The sequence below is a fragment of the Lynx rufus genome, unplaced genomic scaffold (genome assembly GCF_022079265.1).
Source record: "Lynx rufus isolate CCGP_SWC_20201006 ecotype Redwood Valley unplaced genomic scaffold, mLynRuf1.p SCAF_12, whole genome shotgun sequence".
In the NCBI taxonomy this organism is placed as follows: domain Eukaryota; kingdom Metazoa; phylum Chordata; class Mammalia; order Carnivora; family Felidae; genus Lynx; species Lynx rufus.
Genome location: NW_025814826.1, coordinates 36,454,547 through 36,470,056, shown reverse-complemented (window position 1 = coordinate 36,470,056; position 15,510 = coordinate 36,454,547). Strand labels below are relative to the sequence as shown.

The 15,510-nt window shown below is 37.0% G+C and overlaps 1 pseudogene; it reads left to right on the top strand.

The window, feature by feature from the left end:
- LOC124507549 (transforming acidic coiled-coil-containing protein 3-like) overlaps positions 1-15,277 on the top strand; it is a 43,704-nt pseudogene extending 28,427 nt beyond the window's left edge.
- The last annotated feature ends 233 nt before the right edge of the window (positions 15,278-15,510 follow it).

The window sequence follows — 15,510 nt, the reverse complement described above, 5'->3', positions numbered from 1 at the left end:
AGGGAGCCTGCAAAGATTGTATCCACCAGCCTCCATTCCCTAAGAGCACCTCTTTAGGCCCCTAGTTGAATGACAAACCAGAAATCTGCCCTCACGCCAAAGTTCTTCAATAAGCAAATAGGCCTCTTTCCTAGAAAGACCGGAGGTATGTTTCAGTCAGCTATCTGTGCAATGCCCTGCGGGTGGTAGTCTACCAAGAACTGTCTCTCCAACTGTTACTGGCTCGTAGGATCCAGGATCCCAAGTTCCTCTGGCCTTTACAACTAGGTGATTAAGGGGTGTCCTCTGGGCAATAGCCACAAAGCCGAGGGCACAAGATGTATATAAAAGCTCCCCTCTGGAAGATACTAGTGCTCTGGAGCACTGCAGAGGGAGAGCTTAAAAATGGCACCCACCAACTAGAGTGAGGCACAGAGAGAGCTTATAGATACCATCCACCCGGAGAAGGGAAAAATTTTTTTAATTTAAAAAAGAAGATGGCCCCTGCTGGCTAGAGCACAAAGATGACACACACCAACCAGAAAGAGGCAGAGGGGGGAGTGTATAGATGGTGACCACAGGAAAAAAAAGAGGAAAACAGAGATGACACACACTGAGAGAGACAGAGAGAGAGCATGAGATGGTACCCACCAGCCAACATGCCCCTTGAATATGAGAATGTGTGCTAAATTAGATGCTTGCCTCCCACGCCAAACTTTAAGATTACCAAATGAGCCTCAATCACATAAAGTATGGGCATCTCTTGATCAGCTGTTTCTGTGCTGGGCCCTGAGGCAGGTGAGTCCAAGTACACAAACCCTTTAAAGAGTCATTTCTCAGGTTGTCATAGCTTTGTGTGTCTCATGGATATGAGTCTAGTTGTTTTTCAAAGCTAGATGTTTTGGGTCTCATCTCTCAGGTGCTAGGTGTTAAAAATAGGATGCCCAATGTGGGGTTCAAACTACTTCGATGTGGGCCTTCTCATTCTCCAGATGTTTATGGGTTGCTCAGACAGTTTTTAGGATTTTTCAGAGGAAGTTGTTCCATATATAGCAGCACATTCAGTGTGTTCATGGAAAGAGGTGTTCTCTGGACCCTCTACATCATCTTGAGCTGTAACCTCTCCAAATCCAAATGGTTCTGAAAGAAAAGGACAAACTTACTGTAATTATAAACTCCATGGAAAAATCTTTCTCTGACTTCTTCAAATGGTTTGAGAAACAGAAGGAAGTGATTAAAGGCTACCACATAAGTAATGAATCACTGAAGGTATGTACTGAGGATTAAATAATAATAATTGAAAAGGAAGGCCAGAAATACCAAGTGCTAAAGACCCACACAGAAAAGAAACTCACACTGCCAAATGAGGACATCACTCAGGTCTGGAGCAAGGCCCAAAATGAGGCCTTGGCTTCTCAGGTAAGCCTGAGGAAGGAGCAGATGCACATCCGTTCTCTAAAGAAGACCACTGAGGAGAAGACTAAAAAAAAATGACCTCATTGTGGCAACCTCATTTCTAAGATGGAGAAGATCTGACACAGAAGTCTTTCCCCAGTGCTCATCCTCCCTCCTTTCTATTTTTCTGTATGAGTTTGTCTGTTAGAATAGTTCATGTTCTTTCTTCTCAACCTCCACTCATTTTTAGACTAGATTGGTTTGAAAAGAAGACTAAATAAAGTTTACTTTAAGAGAGAAAGAAAGAGAGGGCACTTCTGTGCAAGTGCTCTGGTCAACAGCCTCAGCTGAGATCCACCTATATACATTCCAGACTAGGTCCCTGAAACATGAGTAAAGAAGTCTCCAGAAGATCTCAGTCCCTAGCCTTTCAAATATTCCCATATAATACATTAGACCTTATGAAGACAAGCTGTTCTCACTGTGACTTCTCCACATTCCTCATACACAACCAGGGAGCATGATAAAATAATAGTTCCTTTAAACCACAGAATTTTGAGGCAGTTTGTTATGTAGTAAGAGATAACTGGAATGTTTCCCCATCTTTCCCATCCCATTTTCCATTTTCCAAATGTCCCCAGTTCATGTGGGGTCCATGTCATTTGAGACAACTAAATTCTCCCACAGCTCCAAGGGTGAAATACGTTGATACAAGGTAATCCAATTGTCAGTGCTATTCCTCTAGCAACAAAGACTAGTACATGCAAGTGCACATGAACTAAGCCAGACTCTAGTATTCAGGTTGACCATTAAAAGCTATGCTTGGAATTTACTGTAACAGGTGTTTTTCTTTTCTCCTCTTTTCTTTTTTCCTTTCTCTTTTCTTTTCTTTTCTTTTCTTTTCTTTTCTTTTCTTTTCTTTTCTTTTCTTTTGCCTGAACAATTTAGACTTACAGGAATTATTTGTTTTAATCAGCAGGAAGCCAATCTGAAAATAAAGGCAACACATGGAGGAAAAGAGAGTTGAGAACCTCAAAAACTCATACCTGGGGCCCTGATGACATCATAAACTTTTTTTTTTAATGTTATTTTATTTTTGAGAGAGAGAGAGAGAGCGAGCATGAGTGGGGGAGGGACAGAGAGGGAGACACAGAATTCAAAGCAGGTTCCAGGCTCCAAGCTGTCAGCACAGAGCCCGACATGGGGCTTGAACTCATGGACTGTGAGATCATGACCTGAGCCAAAGTCAGACGCTCAACCGACTGAGCTACCCAGGCACCCCAACATCATAAACTTTTCAATTAAACTCTTCCCTTAAATTTGTTCTTCTGGATATTTTAGTTACATACTCTTCCTTTATTATTTAATCCAGTTTGTGTTGAGCTTTCTATTGCATCCAAAAGCATTATAAATTTTCTATGCATAAACCTAAAAACTTTCTGGAAAGACTCATATCAGTGGCTACCATGGATGAAAGAACTGAGAAGGAGGAAACCTTTTATTTTTCATCTTATAATTTTCTCTGTGTTTGAATTATCTAACAATATGGACCAATTATTTTTTTTCCACATTGACAGGAATCATCTCAGTGGTGAAATAGGCCATTTTTTGGTGTTGCTAATCATATTTTTCTGTATGATATCCAACCACTCTCACATGATCCATAAGTTACTCCTTCCTATAATACAAAAAGATATCAAGTAGTTAGTATGCTGGGTAATTTCACAGTAAGTCCAGTGTTTAACCCATGCTATCCCCGAGCAGAGCAGGAAAATAAAGCTGAGAGCTATTCAAGAATTTCCCAAAGGTGACAAAACAAGTTAAGTAGTCAAATTAGTATTTAACTAGTGGTAAATCAAAGTCTGCCTGATACCATAGTCAGTGCTCATAACTGTCTTACCATCAATTATTCAAGTGCTTGTCCAACTAGTATTTGAACATTCAATCCCATGATAAAGATAAGTCTGTCAACCTTTCTTTATGTTGAAAAACAACAAAAATTAGTTATCTCTCTGTTAATTCCACCTGAGAAAAGTTTTTTTTTGTTTGTTTGTTTTTTGTTTCTTTTTTTTTTCCTGACTATGCTGAACAACCTAATCTCTCATCCAGGTACTTTTCTTTTAAATATTTGAAGAAAGTTATGGCTCCCCCTTAATAGCTCCCTACATGTATCCACCATATCCACTCTCACATGCAAATACATACGTACCCAACATACACACACACGCACACACACACACTCACATACACAAAAACCATTCCTTTTCTAAATGTCTTTAAATCCTATAAAATAATCTATCAAACCTTCCTTAAAGCCACCTTGTCCATTTTCTCACTGTTGTGATCCCATTTTCTCACCACTATCTTGTACTTTCTCACCCTTTTAAAACTAAAGACTGCAAAGTGTAATTGATTTTCCCAAGGACACAATGCTACCTATTGATTGAATACAAGATGTCTGAATACTACTTTCTTATGCATCAATATCAAATACTCCTCATCAGGCATAGCCCACACAATTCTATATAGTGGTATTTATGTGTGTTTATTCCCATTCAGACAGACAGACAGATAGGTAGATAGATAGGCAAACAGATCATTACTCTGATATCCCACTAATACATTAACAACTTTGGATGAAAATCCAACTAGAAAAGGCAAGGCTGAATATTTCAGACCAGAGACTAAGAATTTAGAATGCTTACCGATGTGATAGAATAAATAACAATTGAGATTTTTTAAGTGCTATGACAGACATTCAAAGAAGCAGCGTATCTAAATCAGCCTGTATTTAGTTGTGAGTTGGAAACAATTCCTGGCTAAGAACATATGCCCAGTTTAAAATTATGCATTTCTCTTCCAGAGAGAGCATTTCACAAGAAAGTTTTCTCATGCCCATCATCAGAGTCTATGAAAAAAATGGTATCTGGGAAAATTGCACAGATGCCAATAAAAAGGCAACAACATAAGCCCATATTCAGTCTCCGGCTCCATGCACAAAGAGGAATTGTGCATTGGAAAAAGAAAGATTATCACATAACATCTACCATAGCTCTCCTTTGCTTCCAGACAATGCAGATAACATAGTCCCATAGTACCCACCTTCCAACCTCCTTTCCCTGTTCCTTGCAATCCTCCAATTTCCTATATATACTATTGAACCCTATAGACATACCTTATATATAAACGTGTGGGAATTTTACCCATTCATCCACAACCATCTCTATGATTCCTAAGTACAAGTCTTCTCACAATTTGCATTGTGTTCATTAGGTGTGATAGGAGAGCATTAACCAATGAAAGGACCAGGCGACCCCCCTAAATTGTTTTTGCTTCTTTCTCTAGTCCTCCCTGAATTACTATCTTTAGTATAAGGTTGCAGGACAATTATATACATAATGCATTCCCTCAGGCCATTCCCCTTTAAACAGGCTTCCATTAAAGGGTTCTATCTTCCAGCTTCCTTTAATCATCCCTACACCAATCTGTATTTCCTTACAAGGTCCCAAATCATTTCCCTTTAATTTTTTCCTTGATCATATTCTAGACTTCACTTCTAAAAAAACAGGTTATTATTCTGCTCCAAGCCTTAATGTCTTGATTATACTTAAAAAAATGCACTTAAAAATACTTTATTAGCATGTGCCATAAAGAGTAATGTTGCTACTCTGATTGGTACTGCAGGGATTTTCCTCTTCCAGTCACTTAAAATATTACGTCTTAAACAGAAATATTCTTACTGTGACTCTGAGCAGAAAAACTGTTTCTTTATCTCCCAAAGATTTTCCAGAGCCTACCTTATTTCCTACCTAAGTCCTTGAAAGACTTGTGAACTTTGTCATCTCATTAAGTATAAATTCTTTGTTTTATGAAAACATTTCCCTATAGTTGGTGATAGTAGCTTCCTTACGTAAAGTTCTGTAAGCTCTGTACGTTACCTTGGAGTTATGCACAGCAACATAAAAGCCCAGACTGACTTGAACATACTGACTAATTTACTTGGTCTTATTCTGACTCACCACACGTCATTGTTTACGTCAAAGTTCATAAATCTTCACTTGAGGGGCGCCTGGGTGGCTTAGTCGGTTAAGCATTGGACTTCAGCTCGGGTCGTGATCTCGCAGTCTGTGAGTTTGAGCCCTGTGTCAGACTCTGTGCTGACAGCTCATAGCCTGGAGCCTGCTTCGGATTCTGTGTCTCCCTCTCCCTCTCCGCCCCTTCCCACTTCCTCTCTCTCTCTCTCTCTCTCAAAAATAAATAAACATTAAAAATTTTTTTCAGTAAATAAACCTTCACTTGGAAAGGGTGATTCATATACAAGTCTCAACTGTTGAATAAAAACTAAGCTTGTGTACAATATAGTAAAGAACAAAAGTGCATGTGTTTTTGTTATATACATTTTCTTTTGATGGTAGTAAACTACTACAAGTGGGTTTTCATGTTTCAACTTAATAAATTCCGCAGCTCATTATTGTGTAAATTAAGACAAGGCCATTGTGAAACAGCAGTTAAAACTACACTATGAAACAGCCCTATATTTTTGAGACCCCAAATACTCTGTGTTAAGTTTAAACTCAGGAGAGTAATATTTGCCCATCTTTAACCCTGAAGCTCAGAAAAACTTCATTTAGTTAAGATTTAGGCTATATGCCCCATCAATAAAGTAAACCCAGGGGTGCCTGGGTGGCTCAGTCGGTTAAGCCTCCAGCTCTTGGTTTTGGCTCAGGTCATGATTTCATGGTTTTGTGAGTTCAAGCCCCGCATCAAGCTCTGCACTGTCAGCATGGAGTCTGCTTGGGGTTCTCTGTCTCTGTATCTCTCTCTGCCCCCTCCCACACTTGCATTGTCTCTGCTGCTCTCAAAATAAATAAACTTAAAAAAAAAAGTAAATCCAAATCACCTAATGTATACTGAGTATGTACTATAAGACACCTATGTAGAACATCCAATCGTGATCTAAACAGACTGTTAAGACTGGCCAGGTAGTTTTTCTCACATGAACAGTCATTATTCCACTTTGCTTATGATTAGATCCTATCTGTTTGACCCTACATGTTTCTAGTTCTAGAATTGTCTCAATAATTGAAGTATTGTTAATTTGACAGAATAGCTTAAATTAGATTGAGTCTTCCCAGATGAGGAGTACATCATTAGTGTCAAGTATAGAAAAGTCTAGTGCTGAATTGATTAAGAAAAACCTAAAACAAAGAATTTTAATCCATTAAAGTGAGGCCAAAAGATTAAATAAAGAGAAATTCTCAGTACAGGTATAAACATATGTGACAATACTGGACAGATGTTTAAATGTTACGTGGCTTCCTTGAGCAGATGCATCATTCACTGTTCTATTTCAGTAAGCAGGGAACATCATAATGAAATAAACAGACACATTTGGCAACAAGAGATCATCATTTTTATGAATTATATTTTTTGAAGATGGGACATTTTAAAGGATTTTGCTTCCATATATCATCATACCTGGTGTAAATTTATAATGTGTCCTGTTTTTCAAAACTAAATCAAATCAAGTTTCAGGGAGATGAAATGAACTGATGAAAAGCTGTTTTTGAATCTTTGACAGGGTTTCAGCTTTTTTTTTTATCAAGGCAAATCTGTCTTGTAGCATGTTAATGTAAATTATGGTAGTGAATGTCATATCTCCATCTGCTCCAACAATCTGTTAAAACACACAATTCTTTTCTAGGGAAGAGTTTATAATCTTCTAGCATATTGCTATCAATACCCCTCCTGAATAATCTATGTCTTGGCAAAATCTATTCTTCACCAATGACCTAATTCCCTGCCCTGGCAGAATTTCTTGGTGATATCCCCAGAAGCATATAAATATTTCTTCTCTATTCCTAGAGAGAGTTTTATCAGCTCTTGATACCATCCTCTGTCCTGTGTGCATCCGTCCACATCAATGCAGCAGACACTTCATTTAGAAATCACTATGGGAGCTAGTTCTTCACATCAGAATATTCACTTTGGAAAACAGGGAAAGAAGTCAAAGGGAAAAACAGAGATTTTAATCACAGCAAGTGTGGACTTAGAACATCCTTAGAGTTCAGTTTTCCAAAGCACCAGCATTGATTTGATGGAAAGAGCCTATCCCAAGAATCAGGTTTGGTGGCTCTGCTGTTTTGAGATCTTGTGCAAGTTACTTAACATTCAAAGTGTCATTCCCCTCGTGTATAACAATATCTACATCAATGAACAAGTGAAATCTTTTGTGAAAGTATCATAAAATTCTATAACTGTATTAGTTATTTAAGGTAAGATAGCCTTACTTCTCTTTTTCCTGTAAACATTAAGAATACAAATCTGTGTTGTAGACTCTTAAGTCTAAAGTTCTCTCTTGGCCAGCAAGATAGCGGGATGCAGGATTAAAGTGAGAGATGGCTAATATCCGGGAAAAGACAAGAGCCCAGAATAAGGATCATTGCCCCGTATTTATTAAGATCAGAAGGCTACAAATGTGATAGATGTGCACAAAGAGACAATGAATCTGTGAAAATTAACTCATGGGCATGAGGGAAAGGGGGTTTTGAAGATACACAATGTTCAGGGTTTGGGTCAATATAAAACAAAATCCTGGCACCAGGCAGATGGGCAGATGGTTGTTAGCAGCAGACAGGAGGCACCATGTCTGTTTATCTTGCTAGCCTAGGGGATAAGACAGATAGGGCAAATAACCTCAGGGTTAACAAGGCACCTTTTCTTTTGCTTGTCATTTCTGCTCTGGGCAGTATCACCCACAGTGCAGCGTGGTGGTCTATAGCCCCATTTACCTGCTTACCTAATTTGGTCCTTACTTCCTGTGAAAGCAGCTTTCTGTTATAGTACTAAATTGGGGGGCGCCTGGGTGGCTCAGTCGGTTGGGCGTCCGTCTTTGGCTCAGGTCATGATCTCGCAGTCTGTGAGTTCGAGCCCCGCGTCGGGCTCTGTGCTGACAGCTCAGAGCCTGGAGCCTGTTTCAGATTCTGTGTCTCCCTCTCTCTCTGACCTTCCCCCATTCATGCTCTGTCTCTCTCTGTCTCAAAAATGAATAAACGTTAAAAAATTTAAAAAAAAAATAGTACTAAATTGGGGGGGGGGGGCGTTTTTGCCCTGAATGCCTTATCTTGCTTACTTCATATACCTATGTATTGGGGTCCTTTGCCCTCCTCTCTATTCTGGGTGCCTCTACACCCCCTGTATATTCTGGGGGCATTTGCACTCCCCTCTCTATCATGGGTGCCTTTGCATCCCCCTCTCTCTTGGGGTCCTAATCTTGTTTACCCAAACTCATGTGAGCATCCTATGGCTTTGTAATTCTCTGTCCCTTGTTAACCCATTGGTGTAAGCCCAGGAAATTTCTAAGCTTATTCCCCACAAATCTGTACATTATTTTCACATGCTGTGTTTTTAACTCCTAATTTAAGTTTCACAAAATAAATAAAACATGATAACTAGCATCTTAGAATATTAACTTGGAAGATATCTTAAGTAGCATTTATTTTAATTCCCTCATCTTAAAGAACTTTTTAAAAGTGATTATCAGAAAAGTTAAATGCTTTGACACTGATCTTAGTGCTGTGATTATTTAAAACTGTGCTAAAATATTTTATTATAAAACCATATTAAGGTCAGAATTTTTTGCTTTTAACAAAAGAACACTTTATTTTATACATATTTGTATATTGCATGTATACTTACATGTAATTTAAGATTTTACTGAGACAGTGTTGGGCTATTCAGGGTAAGACTCAGCTAGATGACATTAGGACAGGTACTGAGAAAAATAAACACACTCTCTGTCTTCAAGGTACTATAATCTATAAAGGGAAGAAAACAAACAAAAAATTACTGGTTTTTTTATGTTTATTTTTGACAGAGAGAGACAGAGCATGAGTGGGGGAGGGGCAGAGAGAGAGGGAGACACAGAATCCGAAGCAGGCTCCAGGCATCAGGCTCTAGGCTCTGAGCTGTCAGCACAGAACCCGAAGCGGGGCTCAAACTCACAGACTGCGAGATCATGACCTGAGCCAAAGTCGGACGCTCAACTGACTGAACCACCCAGGCGCCCCCAAAAATTACTATCTTTTATAAAACTAAACATACTCTTACCTAGTAGTCCAGCAATCACAATCCTTTTTAATTATTTGAAGGAGCTGAAAACTTATGTCCACACAAAAGCCTGCACACAAATGTTAATAGCAACTCTATTCAAATTACCAAAACTGGAAGCAACCAGTGGGTGAATGGATAAATAATGGCCCATCCAGACAATGGAATTTTATTAAGTACTGAATAGAAATGAGCTATCAAGCCATGAAAACAACCCATGAAACATGGAGGAAACGTAAAAGCATATTACTAAATGAAGGAAGTCAATCTGGAAAGGCTACATACTGTATGATTTTGATTATGTAACATTCTGTAAAAGGCAAGACTGTGGAGAGATGGAAAAGAGCAGTAGTTGATAGGTGTTAAGGAAAAGGGAGAGCTTATTAGGTAGAGCACAGAGAATTTTTAGGGCAGTGAAACTACCCTATGATATGGTACTGACATGATACCATAATGACATGATACAATGATATGATACTGCACGATATGATAATGATGTATGCACATTTCTATACATTTGTCCAAACCTACAGAATGTATAACAGAAGTGAACCACAATGTAAACTATGGTGATAACAACATGTCAGTGTAGATTCATAAATTGTAACAAAGTACCACTCCGGTGGAGGATGCTAATAATGGAGGCGTATTTGCATGTGTGCGGGCAGTGCAATGTGGGAAATCTCTGTACCATTGTTGTATACCTAAAACTGCTATTAAAAAAATACTTTAAAAAATATTAAGTCGTGGGCAAAGGCAAAGGCCATAATAAATATGTATGACACACTAATGTTTACAAGAAGAGAAACAGCTCACATCCCAATCTATTATTTCTCAATTGTTAGTAACCATTGACAACCCATTCCTTGTAAATTTGAGTAGACCGTTTTGTACCTCCTCTCTTGTGGACCTAATTGGTCTTTGATTCACATTTATTTATTTTATTTAGTTAGTTAGTTAGTTTTCATTGCTATGAATTGCTAAGCCATTTCATGACACACACCTTCTTCCAGTCTCCGTTCATTACTTTTTAAATTTGTTTTAAGTTTATTTATGTATTTTGAGAGAGAGAGCACGCATGCAACACATGCATTGGGGAGGGGCAGAGACAAAGGGAGAGAGAGAATCCCAAGCATTCTCTGTGCTGTCAGCACAGAGCCTGATGCAGGGCTCAATATCATGAACTGTGAAATCATGACCTGATCCGAAATCAAAAGTCAAGCTTAACCGACTGAGCTATCCAGGCGCCCCTGATTCACTTTTAAATGATTATGGATATACAACTTTTTCGGGACAAACTTCTTAAATGAATTCTCTCTTCTCTCCCCCAGGTAGAAGTCACTAATGGAATTCTGGGCATATTACTATTACAGCACTTATTACTGGGAGCATATGGCAACTCTTGGTTTATTCATGTCTCCCCTCTATAATCTGAGATCCATGAAAAGGGAAAAGATTGCCTTCTCCAGCTGAGGATTTCCTCAGGCTGCCATCCCTTCCTTGCTCCCTATGCAAATGGCATGGAGTCTGTAACCAAGAGACTCCAGGAAACGTTTGTCCAATCAGCGTAAGTGCTTTAAAGTGACAGTGAAACAAAAGGGTTGAAACTGCCTTCTACAAAGAAACACAGTTTAATAATTAAAGTAGTCAAAGTTGCTCTGCTGTGGGAAGACAGTTTTGACTACATCAATCAAGGACTGTAGTAAGTTCCAAGCTTCCAATGCCCTCAAGCATTGTAGGAACAATGTCATAAACAGAGTACAAACCAAGTGAAAATGGAACCAAGGAACTTGAAAATTCAAAGTTAAAGTGAGGGGATGAAGAATTTGTTCTGCTTGGGAAAATTAAACATATAGGTCTATTTTTCCACATTGACTTAATTAGTCAACAGTGTCACTTCCTATGTTAGATTATACATCTGTTCATTGATTGCTACATGCCAACAAAACCTTGAATTAAAAACAAAAAAATACCCTTGAATTTGCTTATTCAATGATGATTTTTAAAGATTGAAAATTTTAGACATGAACAGACATTTCTCCAGAGAAGGTATATAGATGACCAACAGACACCTGAAAAGATGCTCAACATCAGGGAAATTCAAATCAAAACCATGATGAAATATTACCTCACACCTATCAGAATGGCTAAAATCAAAAATTCAAGAAATAAGTGTTGGCAAGGATGAAGAGAAAAAGGAACCTTATGCATTGTTGGTGGGAATACAAACTGGTGTAGCCACTGTGAAAGACAGTATGGTGATTCCTCAAAAAATTAACAGTAGAACTACCTTACCATCCAGGAATCGCACTACCAAGTATTTATCCAAAGAGTATTAAAACACTAATTTGAAGAGATATATGTACCCTTATTGCAACATTATTCACAATACCCAAACTATAAAAACAACCTAAATATTCATCAAGAGATGAATGGATACAGATGTAGTATATATACAATGGAATATTATTCAGCCATAAAAAATAATGAAATCTTGCTATTTGCAACAACATGAATGGATCTAGAGAATATAATGCTGAGCTAAATAAACCAGTCACAGAAAGACAAATACCATATGATTTCATTCATCTGTGGAATTAAAGAAGCAAAACAACAAAGAAAAAGAGAGAGACAAACCAAAAAAAACAAAAAACAAAAAACAAAAAAGACTCTTAACTACAGAGAACAAATTATAAGAGGAGAGGCATGTGGGAGAGTGGGTGAAATGACTGAAGGGGACTAAGAGTACACTTACCTTGATAAGCATTGAGTAATATATGAAATTGTTGAATCACTGTATTGTACATCTGAAACTGATATAACACTGTATGTTAACAACACTGGAATTTTTCTTTTAAGTTAAAAATAAATAAATAAATAAATAAATAAATAAATAAATAAATAAATATTTTGGAAAAAATGAAATAAAAATTGAAAACTTTAAGAAGAAGCATTAAAACATTTTCATGCTCACATTTCTATTGATAAAAATTTTAAAGACACTATTATATCAAGACTTGAAAATATGCATTTTGGGAATTTGTTTACTCTTCATTTTAAGGACATTTTAAAGTGTATTTGCCCACAAATTTGCACTATACTTTAAGAATAGAGCTCACATGTAACATAAATATTGGAGATTTAAAAGAATATGTGTCACAAGAAAAATGACAATCATTACATATAAGCCAATGTAAGCTGTCATGAGGACGTATACATGGTTTTAGGTACATTACAGCAAGGTTTTACTCAGAAAACATGATGGATCTGCCTGCATTGCTGAGAACTGGTGTGTCAATGGGCATTAAGAGACACTTTTGGAGATTTGCTGCACAACAAAGCACGTAAGTGCACATTCAGAAAGAAAAGCTTTCTGGAAACATTATAAATCCTCTCCTAGAGTTTTGACGTTTTCAGAAATAGTATGGCTTTTTGATCTTTACCAAAAAAAGTGTATTTTGAATCTTTGCCCCTAAATCCACCTAACTTGTATAATAAACTCTATTCATTTTAAAAAGCAAAAGAAAACACATTCTTGAAGCTTAGAGAGGGTATTTCTCACCTTTTCCTAGTGATTTTGTGTTGTATATTCTTACACAAACTCTTCCCAGGGAAAGGAATGCTAAGTTGGATTATTCAAATGTAATATTTAGAATTTTTAGGAAATATGTATCAGGGTCTTTGCTTAAACTTGAATACAAACTTCACGTTTTAAATTCACTATTGAAAGATTCCAGAAAAATTAAAAATCAAAAGAAATCATAAAATCTAAACACTAAATACATAACAGGATTTTAATCAACCATGACTGAATACCATAGTGGAAAAAAAGGAATTATTGTGTTTTTCTCCATGTCCATAAGTTCATGAAGGGATATTTTAATTGAGATCAGAGAAAGTTTGACAGCTGTGGCCTGACTGCAGAAAGCCTATCTTTTTGGCTTCCTAAAATGTGAAACTGGAGCCATTAACTGCATAGACATTATCCTCCTTGCTTAGGTACACTTGGAGAGAAAGAGGAACTTTAGCATTAACAGGAGCCTCACTTTGAGCAGACCTTCATCAGCAAAATCCCAACACCCAATTAGGGTTCATGGTGTTTGCCTGGTATTTAGGAATTGAAGATGTTCTCAAGATACATAACTCATACAAAAAAATTCTTTGGACCACATACATACAATCTTAAGGAATCAAGATGATTTAAAGAAATCTGAACAGACTGTAGTCTTTAAAAACAACTCCTGTTTCATTACAGTTTTACAGAAGTGACCCAAATTATTCTGGATGGCTATTTGGAATAGTTGGTGCCAATATGGACTGCATATGTAAAAATGTTATAATGTGCTTCCTAAGTTATTTTCTTATTCCAAAATTGCCAGGTTCCCTGATTAACAGAAGCTAAAAATGCTAATCAAAATAATATAAAATCTCCATTCAAAAAAAAATATATATATAATAGACTTTTTTATGTTACATGAGCAAAGGATGGATACGAGAAGATGATAGGTTATATAGATAAATTAAACAGATAGATGAGAGAGAGAAAGAGACAAGACATGAGACAGGTATATGTATCACTCATGAATTTATTTTTTTTCTCATTTCCATTTAAAAAAATTTTAATTCCAGTATAGTTAACGTACAGTGTTATACTATTTTCAGGTGTACAATATAATGACTCAGCAATTCCATATATCACTCAGTGCTCATCAAGGTAAGTGTACTCTTAACCCTTTATTACTTCACCCCCTCCTCTGGAAATCCTTTGTTTTTATAGTTAAGAGGCTGGGTTTTGTTTTTGGGTTTTTTTTTTTTTTGTCTCTTGTTTTTCCTTTGCTCATTTGTTTTGTTTCTTAAATTCCACATATGAGTGAAATCATATGGTGTTTGTCTTTCTCTGACTGACTTATTTTGCATAGCTTTATACTCTCTAGATCCATCCATGTTACAAATGGCAAGATTTCTTCTTTTTTATGGCTGAATAAATATCCCATTGTGTGTGTGTGTGTGTGTGTGTATACACCACATTTTCTATATGCATTCATGTATCAGTGGACACTTGGGATGGATTTAAATTTAAATATATATATACACACATATATCAAGAAATATAAATCAAGATATATATATATCAAGAAATATGTAGTAGGATATGAACATTCATCTTATTCTAATATGTAAACTTAACTTTTAATTTTTCTTTTTATGTCTACTGCATTAGAAGCATAAAGTACAATAATTTATCTTCACCTCCTGACAGAGTTGAAAGATTTTGCCCCTCTTGACCTCTAGTTTTCATTTGCTAATAATTCATACTTAATGGATTCTCAGTATCTATTGGGAAAAAATGAAAAGAGTATGAAAGGATTGGAGTGACAGGTGGTTGGGGGAGGAAATAGAGTGATCAAGAAGGTTTAAGGGAAGAATTGAAGGAGAAAGGAACAAGTTTACTTTTAAGGTTTACCAAACAGTGTCCTGTAAATCACAGAACTCATCCCAGAGAACTTGTCCCAAAGGAAGAAGGCTTACTACCAAAGCAGAGTCTAATTTTTGGACCAAGAAACAGTCATCTTATTTTAATTGCTCAGTCTTTACCTGTTACCCCCTTCTTAGTCAGAACTTCCCACCACCTGCTCCCTCTGGATCTAGACCAGGATTTTCAACCATCAGTACTCGAGAGGACTTGCCTCTGTATGTAAGCATCACCTCACTTATTGGCTGCCCATCAGATAATACCACACATGACAAGACTTCATTTCATTTCATAATTATGCCATACGGACAGTCCTCATAATGCCCTAAAACATTGTTAAACCCAAAATTGCAAGGCATCTGGAAACCTAGTCAAGTCGCCACGCAGGCACCAGAAGGGGCTTAACTTAACAAGTCCAGTTTCCCTAAGCTGAGACATGATTATTGTTGCTACCTTTATAAATATCAATGTGAAAATTAAATTAAATAGCCTTTAAACTTTCCTTAATGAGACAGATGACACTTCAGGAACTTCTAATCAACACTTCCACAAAT